This window comes from Pinus tabuliformis, chromosome 8, assembly GCF_031772625.1.
Source record: "Pinus tabuliformis cultivar Carrire ecotype Pingquan chromosome 8, CPIR1, whole genome shotgun sequence".
NCBI classification, from domain to species: domain Eukaryota; kingdom Viridiplantae; phylum Streptophyta; class Pinopsida; order Pinales; family Pinaceae; genus Pinus; species Pinus tabuliformis.
This window is the reverse complement of record NC_142294.1, coordinates 1,142,871,477-1,142,877,476: the sequence shown is the minus strand read 5'-3', so window position 1 is coordinate 1,142,877,476 and position 6,000 is coordinate 1,142,871,477. Positions and strand designations below refer to the sequence as shown.

The following is a 6,000-nucleotide window of genomic DNA, read 5'->3' as shown; positions in this document are numbered from 1 at the left end:
AACCATTGCATCTTGCCTCTTTGACATCAGCTACATTTCTTCTTGGAGCTGGTTTTCTGCTTAGAGCAGGATTTCTTCTATTGCAGCCTTCATTTTTCTCCTTGCCTTTGCTAGAACTAGGAGTATCACCATCTCTTTCTGGCTTCTTCACATCTCCTTTGCTTAAAGCATCCTCATCCTTGTTTGAGGGTTCACCTACATACCCAAGTCCTGATTTATCAGATGGAGATCTGTGATAGCTGAGCATGTCATCCAAAGCTTGAGAGCTCTTCATGATCTTGTTCATCCCTTCAACCTTCTTCCTGAGGAGGACAATCTCTTCTTCTAACTTTTCACATTCATTATTTTTCTTTGCAAGTTGTTCCTCAGTTTCTTCCTTGCTACGAGTAGCTTCAGCTGCTACTATTTTGAAGGAGATAATATCTGTCTTCATTTTGGAGATTTCTTCATCTTTTGCTTGACTGCTCTTCATTTTCTTTTCAGCTCCTTGTGCCTGCTTCCTGGCTTCTTGTAGTTCGGACTTAAGGGAGGAGACCTCTACCTTGTACTGTCCAATCTCTTCCACAAGCTTATTCACTCTCTTGTGTCTTTGTTCAAGTTGACTTGTCAAGGCATCTGCCTGCTTCTTTGCACTATTCAGCTGATTTGTCATGGATATGACTTCTTCATGATGTTTCTTCTTGCATTGGTCAAGCTCCTTCTTAAGCTTGGCAAGTTCTTCATTCCTTTCTTTTACTTGAAGCTTGATGAGGTCAAGCTTTTCATTCTCAGCTTCTATGATGGGTTCATAAGTTTCTTCTTGAATCATTGTCATGGTCAGTTCTCCCTTTGCATGAAGGTCATGCAGTCTATCCCATATATCCTTTGCTGATGTATATTTTCCTAGATTCCTCTTCACAGAATCAGGGAGTCCATCCAAGATAGTCTTTGCTGCTTGTGCATCATACTCCATGGATTCTTTATCCTTCTTGCTATCATCAATCACTGATTCCCAGATTTCACTCCCTTGAAACTGTAAGAAAGCCCTCATTTTTATTTCCCATACATCAAAGTTTCCATCAAACTTTGGAGCTTCAAATAGAATGTATTCAAATGGATTGCCTTCTAGTTTAGTAGAGGAGGGAGACACATTTTTAGCAGGCTTGGAGGCTTTCTTCTTTGACCTTGCCATTCTTAACTAGGCTTCAAATACTTGACTGTTTTTTTTAATCACTGATTGTTTCTATAACAGTAACACAAAGGAAAGCTTGAGGAATACCTTAATCCTTTTTGCTAAGGCTTCACACTGCTGGAGAAGTTTGACTGCTGCAACAACACCTTCCTTCAGCTTCTTTGAGTCTTCAAAGAGCCTGGACTAGCTCTTATACCACTGTTGGGTATTTTTGCAATGGGAAAATACCAAAACCAATCAAGCAAATACCACAGAGCCAATGCTCTGTTCCATTTCTTCCAGGACCTTTGCACAGCGAAGCTTTTAAAAACAAATTAACTCAGAACAGTCCATTACACAGCCATAAAACATTTCTATTGATTTAAAAACAAAACTGTTACAAACTTCATCATCTGCGCAGAGAGGGATTCACTAAACAAAACTTGTTGCCCTCACAGATTTTCCACTGCTGTGGATATTACAAAAAAAACAATTTCATGATGTTCCTCTGTTTTACAATGACAAAATAAAAACATTATATCCCTGTTCTTAAACTCTTTTCGCACTGTTGTGCGTTCTATTCATTTCTATGAACAACATGTGCGCACGGGCTCAACACTATGTTTTATATAAAACATACATACCAAAACAAAACACGCACTTCCACCGTGCGCAGGCACCATACCCATAAACCTTTTTTTCTTTACCGCATGCAGGCACAACAACCATGAAGACTGCCACACATAGTCTCTTTACTACATGATATATAAAACATATATAAAAAAATATATTAAAACGTGCCCATACCCATATTAAAAGGGCCACCTAAATCTACGTAGCAACATTAAATTCCATGACTCTTTCACCTACGGCGGTCAACGGGAAAAGGTCTTTCACTCCACGCAAAATTTGATTTGACGCAGGCCTGTGCACCTTCAGGAGATCGACGGCGGAGATCGCGCGCTGGGTTAGATCTTGGTCCCCTGAGCTGATCGGACGTAATTCGCACACCGTTCTCTCGCAAACCAAACGACCTTTATCGTTTGGGGAGTAGGCGGTAAAGCTGTTGTACAGGGGACGCGTGGCGCGTCCTGATTGTGTCGGGGCCTCCTCTACGGGTACAGCCTTCTGCCAAAGGCGGTGCGGGGAGACCGGGCCGGTTTACGAAAACCGCTGAGCGGTTGAAATTAATATTCCAACAGAAACATCCTATATACAAAAACGATTTATCCCGATTTCAATTTCATCACAAGAATTTAGATGCCAACCTGCCCAAAACTATGTTCTCAGGTAGAATGATAGATCCCATAATGGCAACGATTATCATAGTCAATGGACTGAATGTCGTGGCAAATACAGGTCCTTTCACGCTCATGCATAACCCTTGCATGTAATATGCAATTGCTGACCCCACCACTCCCGCAGCAACATTAATGGCTGGATTTTGTAAGTTTAATGTACCTTTATACCAATTTGTAATCATTGAACCCAAACTTGAAGAAAAAGATTTCATCTAACTATTATTCTCAACGAAATAAAAGATGCAAACATACAGAGTAGACTGGAGTGAGAGGATTGGTGTCCCATCCTAACGCCCACTATGAAGGTTCACGTCCGAAAACTACGCTGAGAACTGTTGCCTGTAATGTTCCCAGAAAACATATTAAATTGGCAAGGGATAGTTGAGCAGAATATCTATTCAATACTGCAGCCTGCATATTCAATTTTGTTAGTTTCTAGATGATCGATTTATATATATTTTTGGATACACAAACATATCATGTTGAAATGATCACCTGCAGGATAAACCAGGCTGACCAAGCAAGAGTGGAGACCAAAACACACGAAGAATAGGACCTTTGTATAATGTCATCAGCATTGTTCCCACTACGCACACGATCGTTCCCACTATCTTCGCTTGACTGCGTCTCTTTTTGATGTTCAAGAGCTCCATCCTACACAAATACGGATTTACTATCAAGATTTCTGATGTAATATATGAGTAATCCTTACAATATATTATTCGGAGGGAACAATGTGATTTGATTACCTGAAGATGAGAGCATCACAAAAGTCATAACTGGGAGGACATTGCTCAATGCAGAGGCATATGTTGGAGATGTTAATTTCAAACCCAGGTAATACAAATTCTGGTCGATTACAGGCCTGCAGACATGCATTCAGAATACTCCCTATTTCAAAGAAATTTCTTGCGTCCAACTTGCATAGACGCAATCAGAAGCCGAACGGAAGGCACGAAGTGAAGAGAAGTGGGAAAATGCAATTATGTAATAATACATACCCTAACAAACCAAGTACAAAAGTTTGACAAAATATGGAAAAAAGTGAGCTTCGCTCGCACCTTCCTGCAATGCATTGTTAGATAGTTGCCGCATGGGTTGTTAGGAAAAGTGTAAGTAAGTACATGTATGAATAGAATAGAGGGGCTTTTACCTCTCAATGAAGAAGGTAAAAGGGGCAAGGACAACAGTAGCGGCTGCGTGCCTGTACACTACAAGGACAAAGTGGTCCATCCCTCTGTTAAGAGAAACTTTAGTAAGAATATTCATGCCCGCATATCCAAACTGCAAGGATATCATCGCTATATAGGGTTTCCATTTCTGGAATAGCCTCTCCATTGGTAATCTGAAACAAAACCTAACCGACCCTTCTCTTTTCTATCAACCAATTGACCGTGCAGGCGGAGGACTGGAGCTTCTCCTCTCCTACTCTATACAATCGCAAGTAATTGACTTTCAGAACCGGGAAGGTTTCATAACTGTGTTACCAGAAACGGGACGGTAGCCACCATTCCCGGAAAAAAACGCACAAGAAACACAACGGCACGGGAAACACCGTTTTCTACGGCCGTTTTTGTTAACCTGTATTTTTCCAGAGCTCAGTTCGTTGTAATATGTTTCTTTAGAGTTCGTTCTCAACTCTGTTTTTTTGCTCTTTGCATATATTTATTTAAAAATTTCGGGTACCAAATTCCCTTCCTGTGTGTTCATAGATTCCTGCAATGAAGCATATGTTTACCAATTACCAAATGCACCAAATTTTAATAGAATCCACAGGGACGAGAATTTCTGCAAGAGTTGTGCTGAATTTCAAACACTCTGATTCGACTGTCTTTGGGCCTTCGGATCCTTTGCCATGCATCTCATCTAAGGATTTTTCTATCATATTCTGAATTGCCTCTACTTTTTCTTAATGTCTTGGAGTTTGGAAAAGAGTTCTATAGATGTAACATTTGGATATATTTCCTCAATATAAGATAAAAGCTTTTTCTTCTTAAAAAACATTTGGATATTCTTTATGAATGTAAAAGTGTTTGCAGTTGTTTGCATCATTCACAAAGAAACCTGAAGAGTAGAGTTTCACTAAGCTCATCAAACTGAGAACTACTAGCACTCCTAATAGCAATTGAAGACCAGATACCACCTAGGTCGATTTCCTTTTTTGAAAACAAGTTAATCTCTGCATTAATTTTAAGTTAATCTCTGCATTAATATATATGGGTAAAACTCATAGCTTAAACATAATTCCATATATGGTTTAAGAAGTGTATATTCAATTGTAGATTTTACTTATTGTATTGTTTCTCTCCGAATGGTATATTTTGGTATTGGGTGACATATATATACAATTTTTTTGAAATTTTCACACATAAACAATAATTAACAATAATTAGCAGAAAGCATAAGAAACAGAAGACATATATTTAATGGTTAATTTGTTAAGCATCAGTATGTGAGATAAACGGTATTCAATTTATTTAATTTTTATTCAAATCTAACTGTAAATCTAGTTGAAACTATATTGAAAATTAAAATTAAATCTGTGTTTTTCATATTTTTGTTATTTTTTCTCTCCTCATTTCTGGAATATGAAATCTCCAAACTAATTTTCTCTCACCGTTGTCGTTTCTCGTCTCGTTTCCCGTTTCTCGTAACATATTTTCATAATGGACGCTCTCACTCATATTTAGAGATGAACACAAACCAAGATAAACTCGACCCATCCACATGGTTGAGATAACTTACACGCAATAAGAATAACTGCTACAGAACAACAAAATCAGATATGGGCAATTGGTCCGCATGATGTTCGATTTCTTGAAGCATTATGTTCGATTTCTTGAATAATTTAATTTAACCACGGAATGGAGACACTGTTTTCAAGAATGATGTGGTGGATGTGAGTCAAGTAAATCCGTGAACAAAACAACAGAAAGATATGCACAGCCTGACGTTTAGAGAAGTATTGAGATGCAACGTTACAAGACAGAGATAAAGTATACGGGGAAGAAGCAAAGAGCCACATTAGCCACTGCCCAGAAATTTTTGGTAGACGCGGAAAATCGCCCAGGTAACAAATAAGTCGTTTCCATGACACAGTTGAAATATCAACGTCTCGAACGCTAATTTCCACACGCATTACGTAACACAACTGTAGCAAGCGAGAAAAAGCGTTAGTAGCCACATCATAGAAGAATCTCAGGTGCCCTTTTTATAAACTAATATATCATGAAGAAAGATGATGATCGAAGATGGTCAGCTCATTTTCGTCATGTAAAATTGTCTTTTCAAATTATAGAATTATGTAGAGCAGGGATCCATATAATACATACATATGCATAGTGTAAAGATAAATGGCATCCTCCAGTCGTGGAGGAATCAGTCTCATTGATCCGTTAATATAACCCTGAGATGGTGGATGTTTATCTTGGCATCTAGAATATTTCATTCTTCACATATTTCATGTTAGCAAAATACGTTAAAAGGATGTAATTTAAATGAAATCGTATTTCAAAAGGTTCTTATAAGCGTAATGAGGATTTCGAAATG

At 38.4% G+C, this 6,000-nt stretch overlaps 1 pseudogene; it reads right to left on the bottom strand.

The window, feature by feature from the left end:
- Nucleotides 1-2,748: 2,748 nt before the first annotated feature.
- On the bottom strand, nt 2,749-3,789 carry LOC149239383 (WAT1-related protein At5g07050-like; annotated as a pseudogene).
- Nucleotides 3,790-6,000: the final 2,211 nt, after the last annotated feature.